The following is a 19955-nucleotide window of genomic DNA, read 5'->3' on the forward strand; positions in this document are numbered from 1 at the left end:
CATATACCGCTCTACCCCCTCACTCCATTATCGAAACAATCGGGGTCCCCTTTCATGGTTTGGTTGGTTTAATGACTGATTGAACCCTTAGTTCCAGTTCATTGATGCCTGAACATACGTTATATTGGCCTTGCATACGACCTAGGGACCACAGAAGCCAATTTTTAGTGGGCATGCAATTTTGTACTTGCATTGGATTTTTTGTAACATTTGACTGCTGACATGACATCACGCAAGCTGGAGCAGCACCTGCAGACTGGCGTGTGTTTAAATAACCGCAGTCACTGAGGAGGTGGGGAGGAAAACAAGCGGAGAGTGAGGCCAAGAGGTCAAGTCCCCTAAGGCAGATGGGGCTGAAGGTGCTTGTGTGGGGAAAGCACATTGCAGAGCATGCACTGACCTCTGAATGTCAGCCAGTGCTGCATTCTGTTTGTGTATGTGTGTGTGTGCGTGTGCATGTGCGTGTGTGTGCGCGCTTGTGTGCATGTGCAGCATATAATATATAATATACTCTGAGCTGTGAGGACTACAGTATGTGTGGAGCACTGTGTCTTCTCTTCAGACTGCTCTTTTGGATTGATATTACCTGTCATATTCATGCGCACCCCTTCTACATGTTCCTCTGCTGACTATAAGTCACTCTGTCCTAGAGTGAGATAAAAGCGTGTGGTCTGTGGCACACAAGTAATATTTCTGCCTGTTAGCCTTGTAAAAAAAGGTCAGCACTGCTGTTCATATTAAAAAGAACGTAACATTGAGAGATTTTGTACACTCCTGTGATATTGACATAGGCCAGGGTTAAATCATATTTGTCCTTAACTTTAACTAACAGTCATTTGTAAAATTGCCAAAGTTTTTATTCACAAATACAATAAAATTAACTCACTTTATTCAAGTTGTTAGTCAAAGTTAAGAACTAATATTAATTAAAGCCAAGCTATAATTTTACTGCATTTTTTTGTGACGTTATCTGTCTCGTTTTGAGAATGCTAAGCAAAATGGTTTCCCTTATACTGTGTCGTATGAATTCAAGGTAGCCTGCTGACCATGAGGGTAATACAGCTGACTGCTGCCGTGAAGACCGCTCTTGCAGTCAGCCCGTGGACAGTAGCTGTGAATTGGCCAAATTCTGCCTGTTGTAAATGGGGAAATTCCCATCCCAGCCGACTTGTCTGAGAGTTAGAGTATCTGTTGTCAAATTGCATATGCGACACCTCTCTCCCTTCACCAACCCCGCAATGACTGCTAAGAATCAGAGGTTTTTTTTTTGGTTTTTTTTTCTTGGCAATTTGGCTCCAGCGATCCAAAGGATTATGAATAATGCATCGACTCTAAAATTGCTAAAGTAATCCTCTTAAATCTCCTCATGTTCTTAAGCAGGGGATGCTGTCTGTTCTGATTCACTTACACTATGTGCGTATGGTATACTTCGGCATATATTTTTATATTATATTTGAGTTTTCTTGGTCAATGGCATACACACTCTAATGTGTAATGTTCTTTATATTCCGTTCCACATTTTTTTTTTCCCGTTGGTTCTTGATTTCTAGGCAGCCTGTCCAGTCTCAGTATCTAGACTCACAGCCATGTCCTCAACGGTAGCCTACCCCCCCAAAATGCTTGTTGGGAGCAGAAGAGAGCAGTAAAGGCTTCACTCAGTATTTGGCCTCTGAAAAGAGACTGCCTCATTAAACTGGAGAAAAATTGAGATGATAAAGAACAAAGCTCTCTATTATTCATGATTAGAAGCCATTTAGAGGTGTGACTGACTTGCCGCGCTCACTGGCTGATGGATAGAACCAGTGCTGCCCTTATTCTTTATTGCGCCATTTCGTGCGATTGCATGGTGGCCTGTCCTCAGATGCAGCACAGACGCATGAAATTGATGGGTCTTCAATTTTCACAGGCTGCCCAATCTATCTTTACAATATCTGGCTTGATTTCTGTTCCCCATGTTTGTCAAAATAATATTGGATTGCTTTTTAAAAAATGTGTACTGCTTTTTTTATTCTAAACCCCTTATCTCAAAATCAAAATAAAGTAGGGATTATTATTGAGGATTTGCGAATGAAGAGGAGGTTTTATGTTTTGTGCACTTGTGTGTTTATGTTTGGCCAGGTACATGTGAAGATGCATGCATGTTTGTCTTTGCTGCAGACACGTGCATGTGTTTGTGCATTTGTGTGTGCTCCGATGTACAGGAGTGTAGGTGTGTGCATTTGTGTGTTCTATTATAGTGTATCTGTCACGCTGAATAGTTTCAGATCTTCTGACAAAATGCAATATTAGACAAAGAGAAACTGCGTGAAAACAAAGCACATTTTCCAAATTATTATTTAATTTAGACCAGATCAAAACCTAGTATATGGCTGGACCGGCCGATCAATGGTGTAACTTCATAACTTGGCCAACCACTGGTGTAACTTCATCACCCAGTGACTCAGTCACAGACATTTGCGTTTATAGGGCTGGCCTCGCTGTTGCGGTCCAGCCAAAAAAGTTATCAAACACCCATATCACCCATGTGAAAAAAGTAATTGCCCCCTTAGCTACTCAATCAACGAATTAACCATATTTAATTGATAATTAGATTCAACTAATTGAACACGCCCAGGCTTGATTGCAGCCTGCCCTGTTGAATCTAAACCTCACTCACATTGAACCTTACCATCAGAGTGAAGTAGTCGTCACAAAGTTTCTACAAGTGCACTATGCCACAATCAATGAAAATTTCAGAAGAGATTAGAAAAAAGTTGTTGAAATATATCAGTCTGGAAAGTGTTACAAAGCCATTTCTAAGGCTCTGGGACACTACTTAACCACAGCGAGAGCCATTGTCTCCAAATGAAGAACACTTGATTCAGTGGTGAATCTTCCCAAGAGTGGCCGGCCTTCCAAACTTTCTCTAATGGTGCAGCGACAACTCATTCCAATCAGTTTTCTTGACTGCACAATAATAAAGAGTGTGCAAAAATTGGATCCTTGTGAGAGTAGCAAGGCAGAAACCACTGCTAACCAAGAGAAACGTCAATGCTCACAATGCCTCACACTTGCAAAGAAGCATCTGGATGATCCCCAAACCTTTTGTGATAATGTTCTATGGACAGATGAGTCAAAGTCTGAACTTTTTGGATTCCACAGGTCTCATTATGTCAGGCATAAAGCAAATACAGCATTTCAGTAAGAACATCATACCAACAGTCAGACATTGGTGGTAGTGTGATGGTGTGGGGATGCTTTGCCAACTCAGGACCTGAACAAATTGCCATTATTGAAAGAACCATGAATTCTGCATTGTACCAGAAAATTTTTAAGGAGAATGTCAGGTCATCTCTCCGTGAGCTGAAGCTGAATCGAACTTGGGTTATGCAGCCAAACAGAGATCCAAAACTCAAAAGCAAGTCCACATCTAAAAGACTGAAAAGAAGTTTTGGAGTGGCTGTCTGAATTAGCTTTGCATAGAAGAGTAGGCTAAAATACCTCCACAGTGATGTGAATGACTGATACCAAATTATAGGAAGCTTTTAGATGCAGTTATTGCTACTAAAGGTGGTGCAACCAGTTATTAACTTTAAAGGGGCAATTACTTTCTCACAAAAGTGATATGAAATTAAATAAGTGAAATAATATTTTAAAAGTGTTTTCGAATTTTCTCTTTTCCTTTGTCTCATATGACATTTTTTTCTAAAGATCTGAAACCATTCAGTGTGACGAATAATGGAGGAAATCAGGAAGGGGACAAATACTGCTTCACAGCACTGTGCTCGCGTACTTGGAGATTTGTGTGTGTGTGTGTGTGTGTGTGTGTGTGTACTGAAGGATGATTGACAGAATGAGTGATTTTCTTGCCTCGGTGTGTGGGTGATGGCGCATTAACATGGCAGTAAGCAGAGTAAATCCTTCGCCAGTTAATGGCACACTAATGCCATAAGATGTGGCCCTTTGACATACATACATTCATTTTACAAGGCTTCCAGGGATTGCTTCTCTAGCTGTTATTGCTTAATGATGGATCATTTATACTTATGTTACTTTCCATTTCTAAGATGACTCCCCCTCCCTTAATTATATATATATGCATTTTCCCGTTGGTCTATGGTGTCAATTCGGTAATAATTCATGATAGCCTTCATAATTGTTTCTAAATGGGAAGTCATTGCGCAAACAATGCATATGAAGTATACATTGATAATTGAGTTTTATTAAAATAATATTTTAGACCTTATCCCTAATCCTTTTTTAGTAGCTTACATTTCAGAGAAAATGCACCATAACTTTTTTCTTTTGTTACTTTTTTATTGTAACTCTAAACCAGTGAGATAGCTTTGTCATAAAATGTTTGAAGGCAAAGCTCAAGTTGTGAAACACATATACATTTCTCCATTGATCTAACACACACAAAGAGGACTGGTGGCTGATTTGCTGAGACGACTGGTGCATTATGATGCGTTCTGAAGAGAATTTGATAGCTTTTATCTACTGAGCAGCAGAAATGTGTTATTGGACAGGGTCTGGAAAGTTCTGTACCGAGGGGGCTTTTTAGATGTTTGTGATGTGACAGCGCTGTCCTCCATTTTAATGACAAAGCACTTTTCCCTCACGACCCATTCCTTTTCACACACAGCTCTGCGTCATGGTCTTTTTTTCCATTACGTCTGTTATTAATGTACTATCATCAGTAATGAGTCTTTTGAGGGGGAATAAGTCTACATTTACTTATTGACTAGAATGAATCAAAGCAAGAAGAATGGGAACCAACTGGGGGTTATGTCTCTCTCTCTTACGAATATCCACATGGAATTCTATTGGCCACAGATTATTCATTTTTGAATGTGAATGTGTTTTTTTTCTATATGCACATACATACATTCATTCATACTCACACAATACACGCACATTTTTTTATGTGAATCAGAAACTTGTATGACACATCAATGTGGTATTGCAGCTTTGAAGATGAGCCGGCCGTTGTGAAGTATTTCAGAGGTGTTATTGGAAGATCCTCTCTTGTTTTCTGGCACCGTGGCTCGATATAGACGCGCGCGCTGCGTGAGTCATTGTAGTCTTGACAGTTGGCTGCGAACGTTTCTGGGATAATAAGGTAGCGCGGTGCCAGGATCCTTCGCTCTGCGGTTTACGGGAACAAATGCTACAGTAGCCGAGGGGCGCTTAGCACAAAGCCCCGGCTCTGCAAATGAGCCACGTGACCGTGTAAGCCATCCCGGACGAGCAGCCGCGCGACATAATGAAGCCCTCGCATCCAAATTGCTGGGAAGATGCACTGAACGACCGCCGTCCTCACCAGATTGATGTCTAGCGCGGGAGGCCGTTCCCCGGGCGTCATTAGGCCGGAGTGCTCTCAGAGAGGACGCGTAATGAGAGAGGACTCCGCTTCTGCCGTCCGCTTCTCGCTCAGGGAGGCGGCGGTCACTCCCACTCCGGGGGGAGTGTGCGTAATGCTGCTTGCGCCCAGGGAGTCACGCGGAACGCCTGAGGAACGCCTGAGATCGATTCCGCCCACCATTGATTCTTTGATGGCACGTTTCGTGTGCGAAGGGCCCAGCGAGGACGCGACTTTTGATGGGCGTGGCGGGCGGCGCCGGCCCCGGTTACGCGGCGTCCGCGTCCCCCAGGCCTCCGCGCGGTGCAGCGTCCTCTCTCTCGCCATTGAGGGGCCCTCGGATGGGCCCCCCGGGGAAACTACGTACCTCTGGAACGAGTCTCGGGAACGTTCGGTTTAACTTTCGACATTTGTTTTCAAATAGCCGCCGGGTTTCGCCCGCGGGTCCGACGGCCGGCTCGTGGGTCGACTCGAACCCCCTGCGTGGGGTCGGAGGTCACGCGGTCAAACGGTCAAGCGGCTTATCTCCGACCTCCCCTGCCGGTCTCCGGCCACTGGAGGTGCCGCGCGGAGGAAGGCCGCGGCGGTAAGGGGCGCCCCATCCGCCCCCCGCCCGTCACGCCCGCCACCCGTCACGCCCGCCGCCAGTCGCGCCCGCAGCCATCCACCAAGGCCCGGCGGCCTTAATAAATAATCCCATTAGCCCCTGAGAGGCCACATCTGGCGGCGGCGAGGAAGCGGTCGCACCTTGGCGGGCGGGCCGTTTGTTTTTCGGACGGACGAGCGGCCTCGCCCGCGCGCCGCCCGGAAGACGGCCTTCCGTTTGTCACCCGGAGCGCGGCGCTTTTGGCGGCTTCCCGTTCCGGACGCGGGCCGCCCCTCGCCATCCTCAGGCTGCTCACGCTCCCGCCGCTCGGCCGACGCGTCTGGTGTGCCGCACGCACCGTTTCCTCTTCCCGCTTTACTGCTCTCCGTCTCTCTCTCTCTTTTCTTTTTTTTTTTACTTTGTCTTTCAATCCATCTGTCTCTCTCTCTCTCTCTCTTTGCCCCTCGGTCGGTTTCCTGACTGTCTCTCCGTTTTAGCTTCTATCGGTTCATCTGCACGTCCCTCTCTTTTTCTCTCTCTCTCTCTCCCTCTCCCTCCCTTTCTCTGCCTCTCTGTCCGTCCATCTCTGTCATAACTCAGACTCTTTCTCCGTGCTAATGTCTCTCTTACTCTTGTTCTCTTTCTCTTCAGCTCCCCTTTTTCTCTTTCTGTCTCTCCTTTTTTCGTCTCACTCTGTCTTTGTCAGTGTTTTTCCCTGTGTTCATGCTGCTTGAGAACAGCATTTCTGTCGATAAAGAAGGCTGTTCAGGTGGCACCAGTAAAGATGTGTGGTGCGTTGGCTACTGATCCCAGTACAGTGACAACAGATCCACAGTGGGCAACGCTATGGATACAGTCTGTCTGAGCTTTTCTTTTCCACACTGTTGCTCACAATGAATTCACAAAAACAAGTTTAGCAAAGGATTGATATGGAAGACTGCATTCCTTCTGGACTTCAGTCCATCTCAGTACGTATGTGTGCGTGTTTGTGTGTGTGTTTGTGTGCGTGTGTATGTGTTTGTGTGTGTATGTGTTTCTGCATTTGTGTGTGTGTGTGTGTTTCTGCGTTTGTGTGTGTGTGTGTTAGTGTGTGCGTTTCTGTGTATTTGTGTGTGCGTGTGTTTTTGTGTGTGTATGTGCATGTGTGTGTTTGTGTATGTGCCTGCGCATATTTGTGTGTGTGTGTGTGTGTGGGCAGGCTGTTAGAGGGGAGTTTCTCACCCTCAGAGCCCCCGACATGAATAGAGAGGTTCACACATGCCGTTACTCCTCATTACTCCAGTTCTAAGGAGCTCCCTCCATCGAATGCATCTCTCTCTCCTCTCCTTATAATTTAACTCACGATTAGTATTGCCTTGTGCCTTGTGCCTGTGACTGACGAGCCTCTCCGTGTTTATGCCATGAATACAAACTGCTGCATCACTATTATTTCCATTTGTTCTGTTTCCGTTTGATTGGATAAGGCTCTGAATGCGTCTGCACGGTCCCCAGTCTTCAGCACTTCAGAAATGCAGCATCACGTCAGTTTCACAGACGACGGCCGCGGACTTCGTGACCACACCGAAAAACGCAACAGACGCGGACGCCGCAACAACCGCATAACTAACGCGTAATAAACGTGTAATTAACGGGACGGCGCGCCGCGTCTCTGCGACCACGGCTCGGCCGCGAGAACCGGAGGAGACCGCATCGGCTAATTTGCGTCAACTTTTTCCCACTTGCCGTCGCTCTTTGGCCAAACTTGCCGCGCGGGCGCGACCATTACGAGACGTCAACGAAAAGAGGCGAAAGCGTTTGACGCACCTGACAGACAACCGACCACGGCAAAGCCCACCCCCTCCAGCAGGGAGGGATACGTGACACTTCCTCAATTCATCAAAGCCACCAAAGTGAGCACGCTCCCTGCCCCCCCCCCCCCTCCCCCCCTACAGCAGAACCCGCAGCCCGTACCACCCGAGGGGTCTCGGTCCGGTCGCCGGTACCGAAGCCGAAACCGGGATCGCCCCGATCAAGACCGGAGTTGCATATAAAGCGGGAGCCCAAAAAAAAAAAGTGACTTACCTTGAGGAGCGGATCAGTGACTGAAAGGACGAGACGGCAGAGATCCCGAGCGATGCCGGTGCATGTCCGATTCAGCGGGTTCGAGGGCTCAGCCCGAGGAGGGGGACGTTCCGTGGCGGAGACATGGCGGCGGCGGCGGCGGCAGGCGACGGGGGGCAGCGGCTGTAGCGGTGGCCGCGCATCGGGCGGCTCCGGCACGGACGGGCGAGAGAGATTCCACTGAGCGCCGAGAGGTTGAGGCTCTCTCCTCTCCTCTCTCCTCCTCACCCCCTCCACCCCCCCTCCCTCCCTCCCTCTCCCTCCCTCCCTCCCCACCCCTCTCACTCCGGCTCCTCTCGGAGAGAGCGGGCGAGAGAGCGAGAGAGAGACGCAATCACAGCTCCGGTCCGCTCCGACGGCAGGCGCGCACGCACGATCTCTCCATCCCGCTGCTGCTGCAGTCCCGGTGTGTGAGAGCGGAGAGAGCGCGCGTGTGTGTGTGTGTGTGCGCGTGTGTTTGCGCGAGGGAGGGACGTAGAGCGAGTGGGAGGGAACGGGGGTGGCGGGGGGAGGGGTGAGAGGAGGGAGGGATGGAGGGAGAGGGAGAGGGGGAGGGAGGAGGGGGGGTGCTGCCGGGGAAAGTCCAACGCACGTAGCTGCTACAGCTGGTGTACTCAACAGTGAAGACCTCCTTATCTTGTCAGCTGAAGCAGTATCCTCCGATACCTCGTTGCCAGAGCGATGTTATATAAACAAGGGGGCTGGAAATCATTCAGAGAAAAGCAGAGGAATAATAAACTGCTGTGTTTATTTCATTGGATTGGTACCACCTTATTCTTCTTGTGCTTTGCGCACGTGTGTGGGTGTGTGTGCGTGTCTGTGAATGTTTGTGTGTGTGTGAGAGCGAGGTGGAGAGGGGGGAGAGAGAGAGAGAGAGAGTGAGAGAGTGAGTGAGAGGGAGAGAAGGGAAAAGAGAATAATGTTTGCAGACAGTGTGTGCTGCAGGTCTTCCGCTTTGGACGTTTCCTGCCCTGCTCCCACCCCCACCCCACCCCCCCCACCACTCTGGATGTCTCATCGGGCAGGTGCATCTCTGCAGAACTAGTTACGACATGGTACCCTACTCAAAAACAAAAAAAAAAACCTCCCTCCCCCCTCACCAACTTGTGGTTTCATGTTTAAGTTTAATTTATTTTTTCGCGATGCATCCTTTCAGCCTGTCCGTCAGCGTCTAGTTAGCGGCGTTCGCGGGACCGGAGCGGCGGCCGCCCCCCCCCCCCCCCCTCCAACTGAGTGTCGGCGCCTAATTGAACCGCGCCTCGCCCAGCCGGGCGAATGACACGTGTAGCGCCGGAGAACATCATCGGACGCGCGGCGCGGCGATATCTGCGCTCGGAGCCGTAATGAATTCGCTGACATTAACGGGGTGTCGCCTGGAAACGAGTGACCGCGAAACGCGTTCCAGCCCTGTTTTCGGAATCGTCTCTACGCCCCTGCATAAGATGCACCTGCCCCCAAAGACCGCTCCGTGGGCTGTCCCCGGACCCTGTTTTATGGATATATTTTTTTCTTCCAGTGTTGGTCCTTCTGGCCATGTGTACAGCAGCTCTTTAAGTAGCACTGCGCCTGCACTGTTCCATAGGTCAGATGAGCACTGCTAATGTGGTGGTATTTTTCTCGGGTCTGTATTCATTATCTATCGAGAGACCTCGGTATTCTGGGAAACCCGATCAGCCAATCACAGGGAGAGCTCAAAGCAAGCTGTGAGCAAACACTGACACAAGCCTCTTTGCTGTCGCTGCCTATAAATAATACAAAAGCGGCTTGCGTATTGACATTCATATCAGAGAACGCGAACCTCCTGCTGTGCAGATACCAAACTTAGCTCTTTTTGTTTTTCTTCTGTTATTTTTAATGCAGTCTGATTTGGAAGGAATTCCATATTTGCTATAATCTGTCCAAATATTCCACGGCGTTGCTAAAAACTAATTTCCTCCCATTTGTTTTCTGAAATACTTTCTGGTCCATAATCGAGTACTTTTGCCAGTACGGAAATGAGGCCTGAGCGTGACTGTAAGAGAGCGTGCGTCTGCGGACGCCCGTGGCTCTGGGGCAGCCTGCCTTTCGCTCCCGTTGTGGGGAGAGGCGGCCGTCCGGTTCGGGAGCAGACGGAGTGTCTCCAGGTAAATCAGAGGCCTCAGACCCAGAGTGCTCCAGTGTTCTGTTCTGTGGTTCTGGAAGCAGTGGTGCTGCTGCTCCAGTATTACAGTGCAGTAATTGGGTCTCTAATGAACTAGGGAGCGGATGATTGTAGTTATTGCAAACTATAGAGCTTTGCTTGCGTAAGCAAGCTTGCCGGAGCTTCTTAAATTAAAGTTTTCCCTCTTTTTTCCCCCTGTTTTGTCCTTGGTCCGTATTGTAAAACACACAGATCGTTCAAGCTAGATTGAACAGAAAGAATACCTGTTCAGCTTACTGAAACTGCAGTCTCCCAAAGTGCATTCATTTTCCCATTCATGTCCACAACAGCAGAACAAACACGTATTTCAGTCTGAGGAAGTGTCAGTGGGGAAAGAGTAATGGGTCACTGTCTGTCTTCTGTAAAATGTAACGAAATATTGCAGCTTTTATTGTGATGTACGTTTTGTAATGCATCCAGGAACGCTATACACATGCACATATACACACGCATGCATACACACACACACACGAACACACACTTCTTGTGAGGTCCAAAATTGCACTTGGGGCTCCCCGTGGTGCCGAGGGTGGTAACAGTGCATTTCTTTCTGGGGAATTTGCTCATACAGTCATTTGAATGGTGTATCTAAGCTAAAAAAATTGTTATCTTTTTGCAGACATATATGTGTACATATATCTTGTTTTAAAATATGATGTTTGTGAAGAAGCTTTCCTGGCTTTCTCTTGTCTGTAATGGCTCATAAGGGCTGGAGCTGAAATGTTCTGGCATTGATTGCCCTCTCCAGCGCGACAGTGCCCCTGCTGGTCTCTGCTATTTAAGCACATTTCAGTTAATTTGCCTTTTTTTGGTGACCCAGCAGTTTGCACCCTGTGCACAGAGCCACTTGGGAAAAAGAAATACAACTAAGAATAATTATTATTTTAACATAAGATAACATGATAACAACGTGAGATAACGTTCTTCTTAGCAGCAGTACTAGTAGCACTAGTAATATTTTTGATGTTAATATCATGTATTATTTTAGGTGTTATCTCTGTTATTATATTAATATTATTAGTAACGGCAGTAAGCGTATTGTGATTATTGCTGTTATTACTCATCTGTTTGTAGTGCGGTTGTCATGATCATTGCTTTTAGCCCTGTGATCTCCAGGCTCTATTAACAGAGTGAATTGCCTCTCTTCACAGCTCAGCAGTAGTTTTCCGCATGCTGGCTTTCCCTTTTCCCCTCTCTCTCTCTCCCCCCCCCCCCCCCCCCTCCCCCCCGGTCTGCTGCACGCTCCGAGCGTCTTGTTTATGTGGAGCAGGCGACTCAGAATCCCCTCTGTCGATTGAGCCTCTCTTGGCGGCCCCGCCGCGGAAAACGAGACCGTAAAGCGCAGCCAGGCCCCCTCGCCGAATCGGCTCTCTCGGCGCTCGAACGAGGCTCGGTTCGCTAAAAAAAAACCCTCCATTATCGGTCACCTTTGGCTTCCGCCGTCCCCGCGTCTCGTTTTCCCCGTCCGGAGTCCCCGAGCCGGACGGCCCCAGCAACGCAGCCCTCCGTCCGTCGCCAATGGCGAAGCGCGCTATCGCAAACCGGGAGCGCTCCTACGCCGAAACCATGTACTTTCGGCCTTAAAATCTATTTCCTCTTTTCTGAATAATTGATGCCGTCTCTCCAGTTGTATTAATAGAGGTGTAATGCTTTGAGTAAATGGGATGTGAGGATGTGTCCCAGAGTGTATTAAGAGGCGTGGAGGAACGCTGCTGTGCCGTATCCCGAATCGCCGTGTTCAGCGGTGTTTCGTATTCGTTTTGGACGCAGCTCCAGGGAGCGTTTACGCAATGGAAAAAAAAAACACAACGATAGGTCACCATCTAATCAGGGTAATTAAATTGCACCACCGTGCAAAAATTAACGGCTTTAGATTTCAATTAAGGCGGCGGTCGTGATGCGTCTTCCGCCTTGGTGCTTGCCGACGTGCTGGGAACAGGTCGTCAGTCTAGCCGCGTTCCACTTTGGCTCAGCGTGCCGGTTCTGGAGCGGGGTAGCCGCCCTGCGGTGAACTGGCTGAGCGGTGATTGTTTAAGCCCCTCTCTGGCTTTCTCGGGCTTATCTGAGCGTAAAAAGCCAATTTGACAGAACACCGGTCCGCGGCTGGTGCGAACCCTAAAGGCCGCGGATAAGCGGGATTTTGGGCGCGGCGGACGGGAGACCGGGGGCCCCCCGTTTCAGACGTCTGAAGCGGCGCTGCCCCCGCCTTTCGAAACAGCCGCGCGTTTCAGTTTGAGAGCGCGGAGGCGTCGCGTTGTGTGCTTACGTTCGTGTTTGTTTGCCTCGGAGTGAGAGAGAGTGTGAAAGTGTGTCAGAGCATGGATGTGTGTGTGAGTTGATCTGGGAATGTGCTTGTGTGTGTGTTGATCTTGGAGTGTGCTTGTCTGTTTGTGTGTGTGTTGATCTGGGAGTGTGCTTGTGTGTGTGTGTGTGTGTGTGTGTTGATCTGGGAGTGTGCTTGTGTGTCTGTGTGTGTGTGTGTGTGTGTGTGTTGATCTGGGAGTGCGCTTGTGTGTCTGTGTGAGTGTGCGTGTGTTGATCTGGGAGTGTGCTCGTGTGTCTGTGTGTGTGTGTGTGTGTGTGTGTTGATCTGGGAGTGTGCTGGTGTGTCTGTGTGTGTGTGTGTGTGTGTGTTGATCTGGGAGTGTGCTGGTGTGTCTGTGTGTGTGTGTTGATCTGGGAGTGTGCTCGTGTGATGGTGTGTGTGAGTAAAAGCGTGCGTAGATGAATGCGTGGGTTATTCACCGATAACTGGCACTGCAGGTGGAAATTGCAGCACTTTGTTGCCTCCTTTTTATTTTTCTGTCTTTTTAAATCATTGAGCCGACAGGCGTTCTCTGAAATGATGTTTTTCTTACCTTTACGCTGCTTATTATTCAATTATTATTTATGGAGCCAGCCTGGATGCTTTTGTATTATAATCACACTTGGCTGAAGTCATAGATAAAAGCTAGCAAGATGTTTATATGCTTTTCAGGTAATTTGCGTTCTGTTGTTCATTTCACTACCATGCAGAGAAAAGAACAAGCTAGGAATAATGTCATATTTCGGCTTCCCTCCTTCCCTATAATTGTTATAAATGTGTTACAACAAATGTTTTAATATATGAGTACATGTATATGTTGTAGCTTTTACTGTCACTCCAGTATTTTTTATGTCATTCAGATATTGTTGATACCTTCTGAGATGTGTATAAATGTGTAAATGTATTACTTCATGTATACACATATTACATATTATTGGTACCGTACATTTAAATTGAGCCACTATGATTGAGCCACTGGTCGCTGTTGATACTGATAGCATTTTTTTAATGAGCCTGATTTTAAAAAAAATCCAGATTGTATCCTAGGCTTTTTATTCTTATGGCTTATTGCCATAGGACAGGGAACATGTAGTACTGTACCCTCTGGTTAAGCTAAATACCGCAGAGAGTTTTCCCACTTGCTAATTGTTTGGCTTTACTCAGCAGGTGGTATTTAAACCCATGATCCTCTATTGACAGGGTAGTATCAGCACTAGCAAATTTTTTGGGTTTTCTTGTCCAGCATACCTCACTTGGGAATAGAAACTACAGCCTCCCGGTTATGAGTGCACTTAACCCCAAGGCGCGAAATCTCTATAGCCGTTTTACAGACGAGTGGTCTGTGGGGGGATGTAACAGCGGTGTATCAATCACCACCGCCCTGCTGATGTGTCAGTGAACAGGATGTTTCAGCATTGACCTTTGACCTCTCTTAAACCAGAGCCAAGCGTCCCTTAAACGGCTGATTATGTGAAAAAGCGCACCTTACGCTTCAGTCAGCGAGGCGTTTGAATGCGGGCTAAAGCCAAGTATCTCTTCTGTTAAGGGCATTATTAGGCCACCGTACCTGCTCCATGGAAGCACTTCAAAGCAGTAATCTCTGTTCCAGAGGCAAAACTATGCGCTAGGCTTCACCCTCACAGTATCCCTCCTCTCCCTGCTGCCTTTGAAGCTTTATCTCCCAGTGTAGCCAGGGCTCAGAGACTAAAGTGTAATTAGACGTCTGTAAGACACTTACGACACAGCGGACGGTGCCCAGCGTCAGGAGGCCAGCTCCTCGGCTGTCTGTAATTTCACTGCTGAGAATGACGGCTTTGATAAGATTCATTTTGCAGGAACGCGGCGCGTTTCTCGGTCGAGACCGCTCGTTCTGCGGATTGTGTGAACTTCGATCTGGCGTCCCACTTCTCCCGCCTTCTTTCTTGATTTTTATTGACAGAAGTTTTTGGTTTGTCTCACGAAGACGTGCGTAACCTTTTGGGCTCGTTTGATTTCTCTTCTGAAACATCTCAGTTGCTGGCATGCCAGTGCAATGGAGGAAGACTTACGAAATTTTCATTGCGTCGCGTTCTGAATAAATGCCGGCGAATTAGCGGTTTGAGCAAGCGAGCTGCATCAAGCTGCCTCGCCCGCTATGTTGTTACGCACATTTTAGCATGTCGGAACGCGTCAAATCGCTAGAAAGCTAAACCTGCCAGTCAGTGTTACTGGAAGAATTTGATGCCTTTAGGGAAATATTTTTCTCTAGATGACATTCCCAGGCAACAGAGGCTACAGAGCTGTTTCAGCACTGTCTGTAGGCTTCAGAATGAACATCTTCACAGAAGATATACATACTGTAGCACCTGTTACCATGCTGTCACAGCACCAACAGAAGCAAACCCCATTAATCAGACTACTTAATCTGTAATTACCATCCACATCTCTGTTCTTCGTAATTGTACCAGGCTTTTGTCATCTTTGGTAATCATTTTGCAATAAAATGATGAGTTTAAAAAAAAAAAATATCATGAGATAACGTCTCCCTAGCTCACGCGCTGGTGATTAAGATCTGGAAATAACCCGCCATATTCCGTAAATTGCGCATTTATATTGGCCGGTGTGTAGCTGTATAAGCAGATTTAATAGTTGTTTTATTGAATGGTCTTAATGATGTCCCGAAGGCATCGAAGAGGTGGCAGATGGAGTTTGGTTCTGTGAGTGACAAACATGAAAATGGCAATTAAGGCACGCTGCGTTTGGTGAAAGGCCTGCTTCGGCCGATGTTAGGTCACGGAAGACCGACCCCGTTAATCGCGGGAGAACCTTTCTGCGCGTAGAAGCGTTGCTGTTTCTGTCTCTTTGCAGTTTCATTGCAGCTGAACGTGTTATTAATTTCAAACTGGAATAGCGGGACGCGAGGCGCACAAGTGCATTGTGGGAATCCGGACGTAGGTCGGGTCTCCCTGCTCAACAAACGCTCTGCTCCTTGGCCTCTGATTGGCTGAGCCGCTTGGCCATGAGGAGTCCTCCTCCTCAGATTGGTTTAGGTGCTCGACTTTAAAGAATAGGTGGCCCGCTGGATGAGGTACTGATTGCACTGATTTAAATGCTTTGTGTTGTACCTTTATGCAGTAGTAAATATATACAACATATTCAGTTAAGTGATAAAATATTAGTGTTTGTAACATTCAGCTGATTTAAGGATTGCCAGTATTGTTATTTTATCGATCCTGCACACACAGCTTTTCCCCATTAAATACACATAGTGTATATTCGAAAGAATATGACTTTTTGCTTCAATTGTGCATGACTTGGGGAAGAACTGCATTTTAGATTTAGATTACAGGGTTTCTACAATTATTTTTTTTAAAGAGCATTTCCATTTTCACACCACTGAAATATGCAGTACTGTATAGTATGGCACTATATTCATCTTTTTGCTCATGAAATTATAATCAAATGAGAATTAGGATTGTTTTGTATAGATTGCCTGAGGGTATTAGACATTTTTTTCAATCTAAAAACATGTTCTGTATATAAATTTGGATACAAATCGGGCAAAAAAAAAAAAAAAAAAAAATGATTAAAAGACCTTGGTGAGCCAGGCCTGTTTTGTCATGGCAATACTCACTGCTGAGATGGGTTTGCTCACTTCCAGGTCAGAGGTCACGCAGTGCGCAGGCAATCAGAATTCAAGGAGCAGTGTCAGGGAAGCCCGCGGTCTCTCGGTCGAAATGGCTTTTCTTTGAAAAAGCTGCAGGCCGAGGCCGCGAACGAGGCGTTCTCGGCGGAGCCGCCGTCTCCACGGAGACCGGCGTGTCACATGGCCCACGGCCACTCGCTCCGGCGTACCCTGCGTCCGCGACCCAGGGGAAGGCCCTCGCCTCGCTCAACCTCTTCCTTGCCTGCGGTCGGTCTGATTAAAAAAAGCACAAAAATGTGACATTCTTTGTTTGTCTCGTTTGACGGCCCCGTGAGCAAACATTAATTTTAGTCTTGCGCGCTGTTAAGTAAGACAAATTGTCTGGCCCGCAGAAAGACAGGCTAATGCTCCATCCTTCCTCTTAAGTAGTCACATATTTGTCTTAGGTACTGAATGGAGCTTCAAGTTTTGAACATGATAGAAATGGTCTCACTGCTGATATTAATTGGTTTTCAAATCACTGATCTAAATATTAATAGAAAATAAAAGAAATATATTTTTCTTTATAAAAAGGTGCTGTACATTGCCCTGAATAATTGCAGTGCTTGGTTTTAGAGAATTGCATCCTCTTGGTTTTAGAGAATCCTTCATCTTACAGATTTTTTTAAATTTTATTTAAAGTCTTCATCCAAACCATATCAAATTTCCTGCTCCTAACGGCAAAACATGACAGTACAACTCACTGTATCACGTCCTGTTTCACATCTGAAATTGACATGGCCCATTAATTCCTGTTCAGTTTAGATTTCACTTTATTATTTATTTTTTAGTGCAACCAATTGGATTTTTAAAATTTAAATGCTTTGTTGGTTTTTGGCATCCTTTTAATTGTATCTTTTAAGCCTCTGTTTCATTGTGCAAATTGACACTGTAACACTACCGACTTAAATATTCAGCTCTATTGCATTTTCCCTTTTAATAAGGGGCATTGCAATCAGTCGGTTTAGCTTTAAGCATACAATAATATCATTAGTTTTAATTGTAAGCGGTGAGCGTTCCTGCTTTGAATGTTCGCACGCATAAAAATGTTTGTCTTATGTCCTTTTAAATTGACGTAGGGTGCAGTTGCGAATGGCTTGTGATGATATTTTGCCATTGTAAATTCCCATCGCCTGTTAGCGTTTGGTTGCAAATGAATGGCTAACATATAGCAGTGGGAGACGGTCGGAGCTAACGCTCACGCAGTGAGCTGGAACCTCTGCTCTTTTGCACCTGACTCCTCTTCTCTCACCCTCTCATCCCTCCGCTCTCCGTTCAGCATTCTGAACAAGGTCTCGGCAGTAATGTAATGAAAACACTAAGACCCTTTCTCTGGAGAAGCTACTGACAGGGGTCAGAACAGAATCCGTCACTGTCAACAATTCTTTAATGCCTTCAAAGTGATGAACTCCCATTCCCCCCCCTGGGTTTCTAAAAGGAACGCCCGGTCACTGGTGTGGCTACAATGTAATAAAATCCTCACATCAGCATTCTTTTCTGATAATGAAACTGAGGCAGCGTCAATACGTGATTTGAGAAGCTTATCTCGTTATAACCATTGTACCCTTAATACGTATGTGCTATTGGACATTTTCACTGAATTATGGTGTAAGGGTTGATTTCATGGTTGATTTCTAAAGGAAAATATAACATTGAATAGGGGCCACCGTCAGTGACTAGGCAATGCCAGCATGCCAAGATTGGAGAGGGTTCAGGCACGTTCATCTGTTAAACTGCGTATTCGTAAGTGTTTCCTCCATATTTATGAAATGAGGTTTATGCAGGTCATATCTAAAATGTGGTGAAATTTGTCCTTGAAAAAGGGAGTATCTTTAGAAGGGCAGGGCTTCAGTTTGAGATGTAATGTGGTGCATTGTAAAATTGTAAGTCCTCCTTTTTTGTACCTGGTTGGACTGTTAGCAGGAGTGGTTCCACCTTGAACTGAGTTCTCTATAAGTAATTCAATGCATGTCCTCGGAGACAGAAGAAAGTGGGTTATCTGTTGTGTAATGTGATGTTCTGTGTATTTTATCAAATTATGGGGATATGGGGCTACGTAACCATGTTTCGCAGAGGCATTCATCTTTATTGAATGAAAGGTGCATTTATCTCACAAACACACAGGATGAAACGCCCAAGTATATCTGTATGCTGTGGAGTACGTTTGGACCCGATGTTCTCACCTTTCCCATCTGTGTAAACCTTGGTTACATTATTGGTAGTTGAGGATGATACACTGCTTGGATGGTGGTGTAGCTTTCTAAGTATTCTATGTTATTATATGATTATTATTATTATTATTATTATTATTATTATTATTATTAATAATAAAGTTCAGCCTACACGACTTTTCTTCTTTTCACAGCAAGCATATATGCATTCGTATTTCACATATTATTCAGTGATCCTATACATCAATATCACTTTGCTCGGAAGTGCTGTTTTATTAATACATTTCACCAGGCAATTAAAGCGATATATAACACACCTCATCTAGATATTCGACAAATTGTAATTTCGCCGAGACGTCTACCTGCCGAGTCAGCCGAGCCTCCGCCAGCTGTAAGCAAGCCGGGATTGATGGGCAGCCGTAAACGCGGAATGAGGGCTTAACGCAAAGTGCGTGTCGTAAGTCTGTTTTATTTGTTCCAGCCCTTTAAAAAACAGGGTGTCCATGGAAACCTGCCTCGGAACAGCGCGGATATATGGCGGAGGAAGCCGCCCCTTCAGGGCTCACGCTAGTTTGTCGGCTCTCGCTGTAAGACTGTGTTTAAAGATGAAGGGAGGAGCGGGAGCGGGACGTGAGCTTCCGAATCTCCAGGGAGGGTCCCTTTGACTCGGTTTGGCGCCCTGGGGAGGAAGGGCCTATTTTTTTTTTTTTTGATGATGATGATGATGTTGAAATTTTCGAGGCCCCGTAATGGAACTAATCTACCAACCAAGCCCCAGTCAACCCCGAGATTGGGTACGGGCTCCTGGAAGAGGCGGATTTGAGAGCGCATTCTGTAATGGGGTCCCTTTCTCAGAAATTGTATTGAAAATAAATAAATAAATAACCCTACTGTGTAAACCACCTCCCATAATCAACATTCCCCTCATCCTTATGCCTTTTTATTTGGATTTGCCTTTATCTTCTTTCAGATAAGCTTTCGGGGCTGGATAAAATATTTGGTATCACTGTTACAGACAGTGTTACAGACTGTTTTTTGTTTCTTTGAGGCTGTGATATCAGTGCTGTCTATTAAAATGTCTTAGTTCTGCTCAGGAAGGCACAATCGCCATGCTGCATAAACATCGAGTGGAGAAACGATCACGGAAGCATATCACCCGCATTTAATTTGCCCTAATGGATCATTCTCCCCCATTAATGGGCACGCTTGGTAAAACAACAATTACTCCTGTTTGGAATCTTAAGGATCGCTCCTGCCGGTCCGGGCCTAATGTGTTAAATGGGGAAAGATAGAAATGGTGGCGCTGATTTGGAAACGAGAGGCCAAACATATTTCATGGTTGGCGGGGGGGGGGGGGGGGGGGGGGGGGGGGTTTCGGTTGGCAGCTCGGCCAGTGGCGGTCAGGTGACCTTCAGATATTGAAAAACTTCTCAGGGGTCTTTTATACTTTTGCACTTGTGTCAGATGATGCACTCTGCATTATGATACGGAAGTCCGGTCCATTGTTCCGATTGGTCAGTTTGTGTTCCAGCCCTGACAACAATCCCAGATACAGTGAACCATGGGTAAATAGAATGTTTTCATATTGTTTTAATATAATTGAAAGTTT

General features: G+C 46.4%; 2 protein-coding genes across 8 annotated transcripts in view; one reads left to right on the top strand and one right to left on the bottom strand.

The window, feature by feature from the left end:
* LOC118220845 (inhibitory synaptic factor 2A) overlaps positions 1-8260 on the bottom strand; it is a 29354-nt gene extending 21094 nt beyond the window's left edge. For both annotated transcript variants that reach the window (XR_004764019.1, XM_035405190.1), the window contains exon 1: positions 7989-8260. The gene's annotated coding sequence lies outside the window, so the exon portion shown is untranslated. The remainder of the gene's footprint in view (positions 1-7988) is intronic.
* dock1 (dedicator of cytokinesis 1) overlaps positions 1-19955 on the top strand; it is a 233935-nt gene that overhangs the window by 110199 nt on the left and 103781 nt on the right. The window lies entirely within an intron of this gene.

The sequence above is a fragment of the Anguilla anguilla genome, chromosome 2 (assembly GCF_013347855.1).
Source record: "Anguilla anguilla isolate fAngAng1 chromosome 2, fAngAng1.pri, whole genome shotgun sequence".
Classification (NCBI taxonomy): Eukaryota; Metazoa; Chordata; class Actinopteri; order Anguilliformes; family Anguillidae; genus Anguilla; species Anguilla anguilla.